This window comes from Bombina bombina, chromosome 6, assembly GCF_027579735.1.
Source record: "Bombina bombina isolate aBomBom1 chromosome 6, aBomBom1.pri, whole genome shotgun sequence".
NCBI lineage: Eukaryota > Metazoa > Chordata > Amphibia > Anura > Bombinatoridae > Bombina > Bombina bombina.
Window position 1 is genome coordinate 722279304 of NC_069504.1, and position 16341 is coordinate 722295644.

Below are 16341 nucleotides of genomic sequence, written 5' to 3' on the forward strand. Positions count from 1 at the left end.
GACGCAATACTCAAACTCATAAAAAAGTCACAAAATAATAGAGTTTTCCACAACTTATTGGTAAATGCATAATCACATGATTATTGACATCAGCCAATGTGATTGAAATATACATTTTATACTATTACTAATGAATCAAATTGCTCTATACTTGAGTCATTGATCACTCATCAGAACATGTAAGTGCCATTTGTAACATTTAGTATGATACTTTGGAAGTATGTATATGTGAAATTAGTATTAAAGATAAACATTGATGCTGACATTAGGACTCACAGTGTAATATTTTAGACAATGATTTTAAAATTTGAATTGATGTTTAAATTTAAAATCATCTAAAGCTGATAGCTCAAATAGATAGCCCACCTAACATTAAACTGTTATGATTCAGATACAGCAAAAATTAAAATCACCTCTTTACTGTCATGCTATCTTCAGTGTATTTCTTCCTTCTCTTGAATTTCTTTTTCAGTAAGAAATGTCATGTTATATGCCAGCCCATTTTATAACACCTGTGTAGGGGTGGTTTTTAAAACTAGATTGCAATCAGGAGGGGTTACACAGGTACATAGAGAAAACTGCCCCAGCTCTTAAAATATCCATTGATAGCAAATAAATACATATGATACCCTGATGACATGTTATATTCGCAATTATTCCTGCTCAGAATAATAATACATGTACAATATATACATATAGTGGTATAAATAAACACAGAGATATGACAGACAACATTGTTTAGAACAAAAAAAAATGAATTTAGGATAGGGACACTCCACCACAAACAGCTTCTTATACATGAGGAAGAATTCTCACAATTTGAAATGCACTAAAATAAGTGTAATATAGGCAGACTGGGTGAATCAGTCTAGCTCTCTCCGGTAAGCACAGCTTGCTCAGGAATAGAGAAAGACTCCATTAGTAACAAATTGGCATATTAAATCACCAAACCAATGTGATTCAGTGAAAAAACCCTGTGGCACAGGGGATTTGTTTATTAAAGGGACATTCCAGCCAAAATTGGAATCCATATGATTGCGCTTAAGTATTCAATAGAAGCATTTTTGTAATATACAAGTATTAGTAAAAATGCTTCTAATAAAAGTTATAGCTGTTTCAAAAGTGTATTTAAGCATGCACCGTGCACTAGTATTTTAAACACAGCACTTGCTCAGAGTGTCTATGATGCTTATACCATCTGGCAATGACTCAATTTTGCAATTGCTGACATGATACAAGCCCCACTGATGCTCTGAGAACCTTCAGTACTTAAAATGCTGGTGCATTGACAATATCTAGCAATGCTTCACATGCACGTGCATAGAAAAATGGTAACACTAAAATAGCAATAACTTTTGCTAAAAGCATTTTTGCCAATATATGTGTATTGCAAATATGTTTCTATTCAAAGATGTAATTAATCTGTGTGCATTTAAATTTTGACTGGAATGTCCCTTTACAATAATAATAATAATAATAAACAATAATAAAATACTGCAACGTGTTTCCTAGTACTGCATGATAAAACTTCAGACCTTATTATTTCAATATAATTTTATAAAAATAAATGTTTTAACAGTGATTTAAAGGGATATGGTATATGACAAGGTGTTCGACAGGGAATGGTTCAAAGGTGGATATGTATGTGTGTGTCATTTTATGTTTTGAGATATATATTTGTGTGTTTATTTGTATATATGTATGTGTGTGCACATATGTGTATACATGTATGTATGTACGTACGTATGTACGTGTGAACATATACACATACATACATGTATACAATCTAGGCCAAACATTTAATAAAGAAAACATGGCAGTACATGTTACTCTTTTAAAGGCTTATGTTGTGTTTCCTCCTCTCCTTCCAGAAAGATTTTCGTGCATCAATTATACGTTACACATTGTTAAATTAACTGGCCCAGCAAAATCTACATAGCTATTACTTAGTCATTTATTTTCTTTGCTGAAGTTATCACACTGAGACCTCTAAATACAGTTAATTGCATTGAGGTAGTTCTGATTTATTTGTCAAGAGACATATCTCCCCATAGGGAGCAATTCTAATTCATTACAGATCAAAGCACATAGATGGATCTCCTACTAGGCTTTATAACTAGAATCATAATTATGTTATATTTATAACTGGTTTTGATTAATGTTGGGAGGATACATTGAGCTTTCTCTAACTTTTAAACTTGCCTTACTTAAAGGGACATGAAACCCAATTTTTTTCTTTCATGATTTAGAAAGAACATGCAATTTTAAACAATTTTCCAATTTACTTCTATTATTTAATTTGTTTCATTCTCTGTATATCCTTTGTTGAAATGCATATCTAAATAAGCTCAGTAGCTGGTAATTGGTGGCTGCACATAGATGCCTTGTGGGATTGGCTCATCCATGTGCATTGCTATTTCTTTAACAAAGGATATCTGACAAATTAAGCAAATTAAATAATAAAAGTAATTTGGAATGTTGCTCAAAATTGTATTCTCTATCTGAATCATAAAAGAAAAATGTTGTGTTTCATGTCCCTTTAAATATATTTTTATTGTTTTTTGTTGGTTGTGATTGGAAGATACCACAACCCTTGACATTTTAAATAATTGGGTTAAATACATTCAACTAGATTACGAGTTGTGCGGTAAGGTAAAAAAGCAACGTTAACAGGTCCTAAAGCTGCTTTTTTACGCTCGCTGCTATTACGAGTCTTGCAGGTATAGGTGTACCGCACACTTTTTTGGCCTTACCGCAAACCAACTTGCGTAAATTTCGTAAAGGCTTTTTTCTATGGGACTTCCATAGTGCTGGTATTACGAGTTTGTCTTGGGAGGCCAAAAAGTGAGCGGTACAGCCTCTACCGACAAGATTCCTAACGCATTTTAAAGTCAGTAGTTATGAGTTTTACACTACAAAGCTGTAGCATACAACTCATAACTATAGTGCTACAATGTACACTAACACCCATAAACTACCTATTAACCCCTAAACCGAGGCCCTCCTGCATCGCAAACACTATAATAACATTTTTAACCCCTAATCTGACGCTCCGGACATCGCTGCCACTATAATAAACATATTAACCACTAAACCGCCGCACTCCCGCCTCGCAAACACTAGTTAAATATTATTAACCTCTAATCTGTTGCCCCAACATCACCGCCCCCTACATTATACTTATTAACCCCTAATCTTCCACTCCGGACATCGCCGCCACCTACATTATATTTATTAACCCCTAATCTGCCGTCCCCAACGTCGCCGCCACTATTCTAAATTTATTAACCCTTTAAACCTAAGTCTAACCCTAACACCCCCTAACTTAAATATAATTTAAATAACTCTAAATAAAATTAATATCATTAACTAAATTATCCCTATTTAAAACTAAATATTTACCTATAAAATAAACCCTAAGCTAGCTACAATATAACTAATAGTTACATTGTATCTATCTTAGGGTTTATTTTTATTTTACAGGCAAGTTTGTATTTATATTAACTAGGTAGAATAGTTACTAAATAGTTATTAACTATTTAATAACTACCTAGCTAAAATAAATACAAATTTACCTGTAAAATAACACCTAACCTAAGTTACACTAACTCCTAACACTACACTACAATTAAATAACTTACATTAATTAAATACAATTAAATAAATTAAATACAATTAGCTAAATTACAAAAACAAACACTAAATTACAGAAAATAAAAAACAAATTACAAAATATTTAAACTAATTACACCTAATCTAAGAGCCTTATAAAAATAAAAAAGCCTCCCCAAAAAAAAAAAAAAACCCTAGCCTAAAATAAACTATCAATAGCCCTTTAAAGGGCCTTTTGTGGGGCATTGCCCCAAAGAAATCAGCTATTTTACCTGTAAATAAAAAATACAAATACCCCCCCAACAGTAAAACCCATCACCCACACAACCAACCCCCCAAATAAAACCCTAACTAAAAAAAACTAAGCTCCCCATTGCCCTGAAAAGGGCATTTGGATGGGCATTGTCCTTAAAAGGGCATTTAGCTCTATTGCTGCCCAAAGCCCTAACCTAAAAATAAAACCCACCCAATACACCCTTTAAAAAATCCTAACACTAACCCCCCGAAGATTCACTTACCGGGAGAAGTCTTCATCCAAGCGGCAAGATGTCCTCCTCAACGAAGCCGGCAGAAATGGTCCTCCAGACGGGCAGAAGTGGTCCTCCAGACGGCCAGAAGTCTTCTTCCAGACGGCATCTTCTATCTTCATCCTTCATCCTGTTCCAATCAGCCAATAGAATGCAAGCTCAATCCTATTGGCTGATTGCATCAGCCAATAGGATTTTTTCTACCTTAATTCCGTTTGGCTGATAGAATTATATCAGCCAATCAGAATCTAAGGGACATCATCTTGGATGATGTCACTTAAAGGTACATTCATTCCGAAGAAGCCGTGGATTGAAGAGGATGCTCCGCGCCGGAAGTCTTGAAGATGGAGCCGCTCCGCGTCGGAAGGATGAAGATAGAAGATGCCGTCTGGATGAAGACTTCTGCCCATCTGGAGGACCACTTCTGCCCCTCTAGAGGACCACTTCTGCCGGCTTCATTGAGGACATCTTATTTAATTGTAGTGTAGTGTTAGGTGTTAGTGTAACTTAGGTTAGTTTTTATTTTACAGGTCAATTTGTATTTATTTTAGCTAGGTAGTTATTAAATAGTTAATAACTATTTAGTAACTATTCTACCTAGTTAAAATAAATACAAACTTTCCTGTAAAATAAAAATAAACCCTAAGCTAGCTATAATGTAACTATTAGTTATATTGTAGCTAGCTTAGGGTTTATTTTACAGGTAAGAATTTAGTTTTAAATAGGAATAATTTAGTTAATGATAGGAATTTTATTAAAGTGTATTTAAATTATATTTAAGTTAGGGGGTGTTAGGGTTAGACAGGTTTAGGGGTTAATAAATTTAGAATAGTGGCGGTAATGTTGGGGACGGCAGATTAGGGGTTAATAAATGTAGGTAGGTTGCGGCGATGTTAGGGGCAGCAGATTAGGGGTTTAATAAATATAATGTAGGTGTAAACGATGTTGGGGGCAGCAGATTAGGAGTTAATAAATATAATGTAGGTGGCGGCTATGTCCGGAGCGGCAGATTAGGGGTTATTAAGTATAATGCAGGTGTCGGCGATGTCGGGGGCGGCAGATTAGGTGTTAATAAGTGTAAGGTTGGGAGTGTTTAGACTCGTTCATGTTAGGGTGTTAGGTGTAAACATAACTTTAGTTTCCCCATGGGAATCAATGTGGCTGTGTTACTGAGTTTTACGCTGCTTTTTTGCAGGTGTTAGACTTTTTCTCAGCCGGCTCTCCCCATTGATGTCTATGGGGAAATTGTGCACGAGCACGTACAACCAGCTCACCGCTCACTTAAGCAGCGCTGGTATTGGAGTGCAGTGTGGAGCGCAATTTTGCTCTATGCTCACCTCTTGCCTGTCAATGCCCGGTTGATAAAAACCCGTAATACCAGCGCTGCAGGGAAGTGAGCGGTTAGAAAAAACTGCACGTTAGCACTGCACCCCTCATAACACAAGACTCGTAATCTAGGCGATTGTAAGGCAATATTAGAATTGATAGAGCTACAGCTAAACAGAGCTGAATAGGAATCAGCAACATGACTGTTATGGATAGGACTGGTAATGGGACAAAGAGGACCAAAAACTGGACTGGCTCATTACAATTATTTTTTATTAGCCATATTAATATTAAAAACAGAAAAGAATGAACACATTTTCCCACTGGTCTTGATCTGGCCACAAACAAAATTTAAAAGTGCAAAAATCAAGTTATTTGATTAAAGGGGCATGAAACCCAATCATTTTCTTTCATGATTCAGATAAATACTTGATTTAGACGCATACATATTTAAAGAACTAAGTTACTACTATTATCAAATTTCTTTCAATCTTTTTGTTGAAGGAGCAGCAATGCACCACTTGGAGCTAGTTGAACACATAAGATAAGCCAATGACAAGGATCATATATGCATCTGCCAATCAGCAACTAGCTCCCAGTAGTGAAATGCTGCTTATGAGCCTATTTAGGTATGCTTTTCAATAATTTATACCAATAGAACAAACCAAATGAGATAATAGAAGTAAATCGGAAAGTTGTTTAAAATTGTATACTCTATCTGAAACTTGAAAGAAAAAATTTGGTTAGGGTAGAGCCCCAGAGTCAGCTCCCTCACCTCCCCTCCCTCCCTCCCTCCCTCCCCCCTACCTGACTTGGGACTAGCTGGAGTGGCTGGGCTCACACAGCTTCCACCAGAAGCAGCAAAGATGGTGGTGGCCATATTCCAGTCATTGGCATTGGTTGTGGTAGCTTCATCTGGCGGATCGTTGGGGGCGATGCGGCCCAAAGGGGTTTCAGGAATCTTCACCTGGGCTCTCAGGTGTTGCGGGCCTTCCGGTATGGTCTTCTCAGCGGTTGGAGGCAGTCTGGCAGCGGTTGGTGTCACTTCTGGTTGCAGCACCAGTGATGTTGTCACTTCCGGTTCGGTGGGTCAATGTGATGAACTGGTGCAGGCGCGCGGGCGACAGTATAGTATTGTGGTGCGGCGAGGGATCTTGCAGCCAGTTAAGGGAGTATCTCTAACCTGCGGCAGGGCTGCGAGGGGGTCACAAGTCTGAGAGAGGTCAGCGTGGGTCAGTTAGCATGCCGAGCAGGGCATCTTACAGACGGGGGTGTGCGCGCGGTACAGCACAATTGAGGCCTATACAATATTATCATAGAGGGACTTTAAATGATGGGGGACTCACATGGAAGCATGATAGCGAGGGCATGTTTGCTGGTAGACATGACAGGGCTAATGAGCAGGGCCTACCGGCAGGAGGAGTAAACCTTGGGCAGCAGCACTGTGGGGTCAATTGGAAGTGCAATGACTGGAGGCATAGAGTCTGGATGCAGGTCGGGGGCCTAGGCCCAGGATGCAAGCGGCCATGACTGCAGTTGAGTGTACGCGAGAATTATAAGAATGGAAAGGTGAACTGGCTACCCAAGTTGATAGGGTTCCCACGCCTGGCCCTGTTTTCCTGGGCATTGACAGTGGGAAAGAGGGAGTAGTTGGCAGTGATGGGCAGGGAGCAAACGAAAGGATTGCAAGTGTGATTGCCACCCTGGCAGCAACCAGTCACAGGCAAGGGGTACTCCCAATATTTTATCTTTGTTGCTGGAGGTGCTGGCAGGTGCCCAGTCTCGGCAGAGTGGGGCAGAAGAGACAGGAAAGATGCAAGAAGGGCATCCTCATTCATCATATTCAGCCATGACGTCTGCTAAGGGACTTTAGGATGGAGCGGCGGACACAGTTCTTGGGTCCAGTGAAGGTGAGCCAGCTGTTTATTCCCATGTACGTTCTGTATTGCCTGATTCTTCTGCTGACTCCAGGTATGAGAGTGAGGGAGCCCTGGGGTTAGAGGGCAAAAACATATGTTCAGGATGCTGAAGCAGTTGGTGGAAGGCCAGGCTCAGTTGAGCAGCGGGGTGCTAGGGTCTCTGACTGGTGTCATCGCCAGTGGCCACAACTCCAGGTCACTAGGGTAATGTGCTAAGTAGCAAGGCAGCAGTACAGGGGGACACATACCCATGCACCATTTACTCCTTACATGCGCATCTAAAGGGTAAGGTGGTCAAGAAGATCCATGAGGGTAGGTACGTGAATGTTTTTGAAATGTCAGTGGAAACTTATCACGCTAAGGAGAAGAGTGAGGATGGGACGGGCCCTAAGAAGGTGAAGCACCAGGACACCTTTGAGGAATGGGAGCGCTGCTTCAGGGTCCTAGACACCTGTTACTTGGATAAATATCCAGGGCAGGGGCACTCCCTCTTTAAGTATATGGATACCATAGACTGGATCCATAGTAATTATGGGGAAGGAGTGTGGATGAATTATGACGTGGACTTTTGGAGAAAGATGTCAGGTGATCCCACTTTGACATTTGGCGTGACAGAAATGCAGCTTTGGTCCCGGCTAGGGGCAGAGTGCCCTCCTTTCCCAACACCTTCCACAAAGGCTCCACCTGCACGGCCGGTGCCGAAGACAAGGCGGAGAAAGAGATAGTGCAGAGTGCTGGAAATTCCAGGACCTGCAATGTGACTGGGGGGCCAGCTGCTCTTTTTGACACATATGCAAGCACTGCTGTGGAGGCCACTGGGATGAGAGTGTGGATCCAGAAATAAGGGGAAATCAGGTGACAGAGTTACTCCTAAGGGAGCGGCTGCAAGTAAGGGCACCTACACCACTGAAGGCGGATGTCCTTGAGCTGTGGCTGCAGCTGTACCCAGATTGGCAAACTGCACTCCTGCTTTTATCTGAGATTAGGGTGGGGTTTATAATCCTGGTTAGGCAGGTGGTTTTGGTTTCCCCCTCACACAGGAACCATAAGTCAGCTTACCAGTTCCCATATGTTGTGCATGATAAATTGACCAAGGAGGTGAGTCTAGGTCAGATAGGGGGTCCCTTTGTGAGTTGCCTTTTCCAGACTTGGTAGTGTCCCCTTTGTGGGTGGTGCCCAAAAAGGAATGTGGTAAGTTCTGTCTGATTCAACATCTGTCCTACCACAAAGGCTGATCGGTCAATGATGCGATTGACCCTGCCCTGAGTTCCGTACATTACCAATCATTTGATGTGGCGGTAGGTATAGTGTGGGGCACGCTATTGGCAAAGTTGGACATTGAGTCAGCATTCAGGTTGCTTCCACTGCACCCATCAGCCTTCAGATTGATGGGCTGTAAGGTGGAGGGCTGTTACTTTGTTGACTGTTGTTTACCAATGGGTTGTAGAGAGGTTTTTTATAGGTCCTCACACCAAAGGGTTAAAATTAATTCCCATATACTTTGATTAAATTAAATTAGTGGTGAATACAAACGTGAAACAAACCACATATGATTAAAATATATATTGTATTTTATAATGCTTAAAAACATGAAATAAACAATTTGAAAATACTCTTTCTAAAATTATGAATCTAACATTTATTTATTTAATACAATTGATAGTGACCGGCCCTAACTTATAAAACACATCTAAATTAATAACACATCTAAATTAATACCACATAAATTGACAAAAGGACAAATATGATCACAAAATAAAGTGTAAGTTTTAAGGACTCAGATGGAAACTTTGTAATTAGTCCCAAAAGGAAAGTCCCAAACGATGTCCTTCCCAAGCTTTCCACAAAAGCACAATGCACGATGATAAGCAAGAAAAATCTTCTGATTCCTCCCAGCTGGTCCTGAGCAGCGTCTAGGTGGGAGACAGAAGCGTCCACTTGAAATTGGTGTATATAGTTTATACAACAAACAGATATCAGTACTTACACATAGGTACTGAAAGATCAGCGCCGCGCCCGATTCTCATCAAACACAGGTGTCCCAGTGTGTATAGGATCCACACAGGCTCTTCTCACAGCCTTAACACCAGCTCACTACAGAGAGTAGCCCAGAGTGATGTAAAAATCAAGGCGCCAAACAGGATACACCTGTGAAAGGTGGATAAAAACTACAAAAAAGCTGCAAAAAGTTGTTTTAAAATTCAAATTCAAATTCATAAATTCAAATTCATAGAGTGACCAATGTTCAATATTGATATAGTTCAACTGAGCAACGCGTTTCAATTCCTTTTTCAAGCTCAGTTTGTGAGTCTCAGAAGCCGGCTTTCTATACCCTCAGGAAATCTTCAAATTCTTAAAGGCATAGCCATTCCATTTGTTTTTGTCTCAGAAGTGCACAATTTCTTATTTCTGCATCTACAGTCTTACTTGATACCTCTCTATAATGATTGTCCTTATATATAAACTTATATTCACGACTAAAAACCCCAAAAAATTAAAGTTAAAAAAAAAAGAGCACATTACAAGAAACCTTTTTCAAAACATTGAAGAAATAGAGAAATAAATAAAGAAATAAATAACAGAGCAACTGTATATCTTATAAGTACTAAGTAAAAACAGTATCTAAAAATTAAATGATAGAAAATAATTCATTAATTCAAAAAAATATATTTAAAACCACATTTATTTACATATTTATTGTTTCATGCTCATATTCACCCTCAATATCTATAGGAATGAATAAAAGAAACCTCCCCAAAGTGTAAAACCCCCAAAAAACTTTTTCAATTACTAAATATATTAAAATAATAAAGATTAGAGTAATAAAAACTTTTAGTATTTTTAAATATATTATTACTGAAATTTTGATTTTTGAATGGATTGTTTATGTGCATTAATTTTTAATTTTTAATTTTTATTACTCTAATCTTTATTATTTTAATATATTTAGTAATTGAAAAAGTTTTTAAGGAGACCAGACCCTATCCCGGGCATGAGCATTTTTTTTAATATTGTGTATAGAATAGTTGTGCTGTCACTATATTATTTGAGAATATTTTGAAGGTGAGTGGTGTGCGGGTGCAACTCTCGGGCTTCACCTGGAACTTGATGCTTTTGTTGCTCTTCCCCATTGTGGTGGCGTCCGAACTTTGGGCGGATAGGTTATGCAATCGTTCTGTGTTTTTTTTTATTCTGACAACTTGTGCATGCCATAAACAGTTTGTCAGCTTCCTCTCCCTTGGTGGTCAGGTACTTCAGTTTCTTGGTTCTAAGATGCTTAGAAGCAAACATTCAGTTTAGAGAAAAGCAATGCCAGAGTTGGATAATGTAATTTCCGATGCGCTGTCTCACTTACGCTGGTGGGTATTTAGGGAACTTGCACCTGGCACAAAGGAGCAGAGGCTCCTACAACTTGGTCTACATTCGTGAGACATTAGGAGGAGTGGCAGCTTTTCTGTCGTTCACAAGAGGGTGATGTATTTGCTGGAAGTCAGGTAATGGTGTTGGAATGGTTGACATTCCTGAGATCTATGGCAATGAGGCAGGGGGCTGTGTATAACAGAATTGCGGCTCTAGGTTTTTTCTACTGGTTGATCGGTTTACCAAACCTCGCTGGTTCTTTCTTTCTTGTCGGCTTTTTGTTTGTTAGATTATGAAGTTTCACTTTTCAATGCAGCCTTCGTTGTGGCCTTTTTCACGGCTGTAAGGGTGGGGGGAATTTGTTTCTCCTTCCAAAGCCAGCATGGGCGAGGCATGCAGTTTAGTCACATGAAGGTGTACGACAGGGTGGTGATGCTGTTTATTCCACAGTCAAAAGTTGACCAGGAGGCAAGGGGAGCTTGGCTGTCTCTGTGTGCGCAGCCCATGAAAGAATGCTGTCCAGTGAAGCTTTTGTTAGAGTACCTAAGAGTACGACAGGCCGGGAGGGAACAATTTTTTGTGCATGAAGAAAGTTACAATTTAGCATGGCCACATCTGCTGCAGCTCGTGGGGTCTCTGGCAGCAATATTTGCAGGTTGCGTAGATTGAGATCTAACAAATTTAAGTTGTACATTAGGCCTCTTTCTCTGTAGGGGCCGCGAGAATTTGCTTAGTTGTTTGTTATGTATGTTGGCATGAGCCTTTCCAATCTAATTTATCTGTCTTCATTACAGGTGGTTCCAGAGCGGTTCGAGTTTGGATAGTAAGACATTTATAAATATAACTGGGCCTCTATTCGAGCACTGCACTCCTGCCTGGGGCAAATTCTGGGTTTTTCTCCCTGTAGGGCGTCTTTGAAATGGTTGGGTAAGAGGGGACTTGGCTGGAAGGAACTTCCTGCCCTGTTACAAGATGCGCATAGGAGGTGGGGTATCCCGCACATTATTTTGTTACATGTAGAAGGGAACGATTTAGGGGCTTTTCCGTCTCTGGAGCGCATTAGGATTATGCAGTCTAATATAGCATGGCTTCATGCATGGGTCCCAGGGGTGAGGATAGGGTGGTTCAATGTAGTTGCACGTCTTCATTGGAGGCACAAGACTTCCTCAGGGGAAGCTTACAGGGAACACAAGAAGGTAAATTGTGTGGTAGGAAGATTGATGAGCGAGTCGAATGGCTTTGTAATTCAGCATGACAATATTACGGCCGATAAGAAAAATGTATTCAGACCTGACGGAGATCATTTGAATGACGTAGGCATTAATTTTTTTTTGTCTAATCTGAGGCTCGCTTTGGCGACCCGCCTTTAAGGTGTTAGTAATTGGAATAAGAGGTTGGCGGCAAGAGTCATTTTGTCCTGGTGCCTCTTGTGGCGGGGAGGTCTTGGCCCCTTGTTTCCACCTTAGGACAACTAATGGGGTGAAGTGAGGTCCAGGCTGAAAGAAAAGGCCTACTAACTCGTGTGCTACGGAGCCCCTCGGCGCTCTGCCCACAGCAATGACACTAAGGGGCTTGCAGGGAGTTCACATGACCCTCCTTCTTGAGAAAGACAGCATAGGTGGTGCCTATGCTGTCTTTCTCGAGTAGGAGGGTCACGTGAACTCCCTGGTTGGGTCCTTGACCTCTTGTTTAACTTGAGTAGATCAGTGACTTAATGCGCCGCCATCCCAGTTAACAGTCAGTTATCTGTTGTCATGTTGAATAAACACAACCGCTTGCGATCTTTCACCCACAATCTGTCTCTTGTGTTTATTTTAGTTATGCTAAGTTATGTTAGTAATTAAGTTAAGTAGTGGCTGCACAGTTAATGACAACTTGGGCCTTTAATCCCTTAGGTTAGTGTAGAGGCCATCATGGGCTTGGAGCAGCCTTAAAGGGACATAAAACACATTTTTTTCTTTCATGCAATTTTAAACAACTTTCTAATTTACCTCTATTATCTAATTTGCTTCATTCTCTTGATATTCTTTGCTGAAAAGCATATCTAGATAGGCTCAGTAGCTGCTGATTGGGTGCTGCACATAGATGCCTCGTGTGATTGGCACACACATGTGCATTGCTATTTCTTCAACAAAGGATATTTAATGCATGAAGCAGATTAGATAATAGAAGTAACCTGGAATTTTGTTTAAAATTGTATTCTCTAACTGAATCATGAAAGAAAAATTTTGGGTTTAGTGTCCCTTTAAGGGTTTAGGTTCAGTTGTATGGTAGGTGTGCTGCAGTGTTTGCAACAATGTTGCAGGGTATTGGAAGGTCCTAGACTTACCTTTATAAGGAGTCAGCAGGAAGTAACAGGTCTCTCTTTTTCCTACTGCACTGGTTGAAGATTCCCGTTTTTCCCTCCCTCCCCAGGATGCGGATGGTGGCTTGGGTCCTACAGTATGGGCTGCTTTAGTGGGTTACATGGCCAGGGTGGGGTTAATTGCGCTAGTCTTTGTAAGCCCAGTTGGGGCCTTGACCTCTTGTTAACTTGAGTAGACCAGTGACTCAATGTGCCCCCATCCTAGTTAACAGTCGGTTATCTGTTGTCATGTTAAATAAATGCGACTACTTGCGGTCTTTCACCCACAATCTGTCTCTTGTGTTTATTTTAGTTATGCTAAGTTATGTTAGTAATTAAGGTAAGTAGTGACTGCACCGTTAATGACAACTTGGGCCTTTAATCCCTTAGCGTTTCATTTAAGGCAAGAAAAAGTAAAGGACCAGGGCTGTAGTGCAGAAATAGCTATGTATTAAACACATTGCTGCCATCAAGCAGTACATGGCCAGTGTGACTAGTGATTGGAGGGTTCTGTGACAATCACTCCTGATTAGCTCAACAGCTGTGTTTTTTATTTATGTTTTATCACCTTCGAAGGGGTTTAAACACATTGGGCTTGATTACAAGAGCTGCACTAATTATAACTTTCTCTCTGATTATTATTTTTTTTTTAAATGTATATATCTATACCTATATATCTATATTAATATATACAGATATATATATATATATATATATATATATATATATACACACACACACACATAGATCTATGTAATTATAAGTATTTAATAAAATAAAAAAAACATTTTCTATGTGAAGAACATAGGAATGTAAAGTATTTATATGCAAAGCACAATAAAACACATTAAAATTATTACAATTGGGACTTCAGGTGGGCGGCGCAACGGACTGGCAGCAAACGAAAGGAGCTCCGCATATTCAGCTCCCTAAAACATACAAAAAGTTTGCTGCCAGACCAAAACCCACACAAGATAGCCTTGCTGGGAAACTCTGATACCCCACCTCAGCTGGCGACGCCGTGTGAAGGGCTACCACACCGCCCTTGCCCCCGGAACGATAGAAGTGCGCAACGGAGCGCTAAGTTCAGGCGCCATCTTGGCCTGCGGCCTTTTTTCTCCTTCACCTGCTGGACGGGACAGAGCACCGGAGAACATACCCGGCACTGCAGAGGAGCGGTAAGAGTGAGGTGGCTGCAACAACACACAAAGACTCATTGGTGAGAGTACCGCTCAATTTGCTAAAAGAGCATTATAGGGGGAGAAATAGAGACTGTGCCTGAGGAGGGAGAGGGCCTGTGTAGCTTGGGAACCACTAAACTTCATGCTGCAACATCTAGCATTGGTGTCCCTAGTAAGAAAGCAAAAATGGGAAACTTTTAGGTCCACAGCCTTACATCTAAGAACTGCCACGTGGGATTCTGCTATCATATATCTCCCGGCTCACAGCACACAGCCCTCCCCGCAGTGTCTTTCTACACATTCTTACCCTATAAAACCCCCGCACAGCCATTGGGAGATAGACTCTTTAACAGTACTGACAGCATACAGTGTAACGCCACGCTCCTTCTTTGATCTACTTGCTAGTCCCATGTGAAACCTTGCTGAAGAAGCTGTGGAGCTGCATAACAGAAGCTTACTGCCTGTGCTTATATTGTGAATAACAACACCAGCTCAACATTCTATTCAACTTGATACTTTGGCTGTTTTTGCTCTCTCACTATCTTTTTGGATTGGTATTTACCGTTTATAACACCACTAGGTGAAATCTTTTTATTTGCACAGCTCAATTGTGAGATTCTGGTGAACAACCTCTGCTGCTTTTCTCTGAAGCTGTTTCTGCCATCAGCATTTACTGTTCTGCACTGCCTCCTAGAGGTCATATACAGTTTTACAAGCATTTACCATCTGAACTCTGCAACTATCAGCACACTGTTTGCATGAAGCTTGACCATTATTTCGCACCTATTACCAGCAAAGCTGCGGAAATAATGACTTCCAGAGGCAAGCATACAGAGAAGAAGCGACCAGCCACAGATATACACCCTGACCCTCCGCCCTCCCCCAGGGCCTCCCAGGTCATCACGACAGATTCGTCTGCACTACTTCAGGAACTAAAATCCTTCTTCCTCCCCAAAATGGACACTCTCCAGGCAGGGGTTGACACACTCACTAGTGAAGTGCGCCAATTTTCATCCAGGCTCACACACGCTGAGCAACGCATCTCTGATGTGGAGGATATGCAGGCGTCTACATCCACCTCAGTAAGACAACTTCAGCGACAGAATAGAGCGCTGCAGGAGAAAGTAGACGACCTCGAAAATAGGAGTCGCAGGAACAACTTGCGGGTAGTGGGGGTTCCAGAAACGATAAAAAGCAAAGATCTGCTGGAATTCACTGCTTTAACCCTGCCCAAGCTTCTAAAGATGAATCCGGACCACTTACCCTTGGATGTGGAGCGTGCACACCGTCTGGGCCCGGACAAGGGACTTGAAACACTGAACTCTCGTCCACGTCAGGTAATTTTCAAATGCCTGAATTATCAGGAAAAGTTGGCTCTGCTGAGAGCATACCGGGCCCATACCGGACAATTACAATTTGAAGGAAAACAACTCCTGATTTTTCAAGACTTCTCTGCAGAAGTATCCAAGATGCGAAGAGATTTCGCCCCACTTTGCTCTAGGCTACACAAAGAAGGGAAGCAAGCTACACTACTGTACCCAGCTAAGTTGAGGCTGCAGACCCCTGCTGGGCCTAAATATTTCAACAACCCAAAGGAACTGCAATCATTCCTGGACAAGGACATGCAAGATGATGTGCACTGATTTTGGGCGACCGAATTTCTTGCACCTTTTTTCCCTCTTTTTCTGTCTTCCTATGAGGATCCAAGGAAGTGTGATATTCTTCGCCTTTGGAAACACTCTAGAAGCAGACCAAGTGAGAGGTCCTCCTCCTCAAATGATTCTGATTTATTGGCTACTGCTCCTACCATTGCAGCAGCATACCCCTGCCGCAGTTTCCCAAGGTTGCCGGGTCAAGGAGGTGGCTCATGTTGACAATGTACTCGTTTTATCAATGGTTGAGATCTATTGTGTTACCTGTTATTTTATGTTCTTGAAAGTTAACAAAATTGTTATTGCCACTGTTCCCACTGTTTCAATGCCTTTACCTCTAAATCCTGGGGTTTGGGGCCCTAAGTATAGCACATGTCCAATCCCGTACGTAGGTACCACTGGTACTGTAGGTGGCCTGTT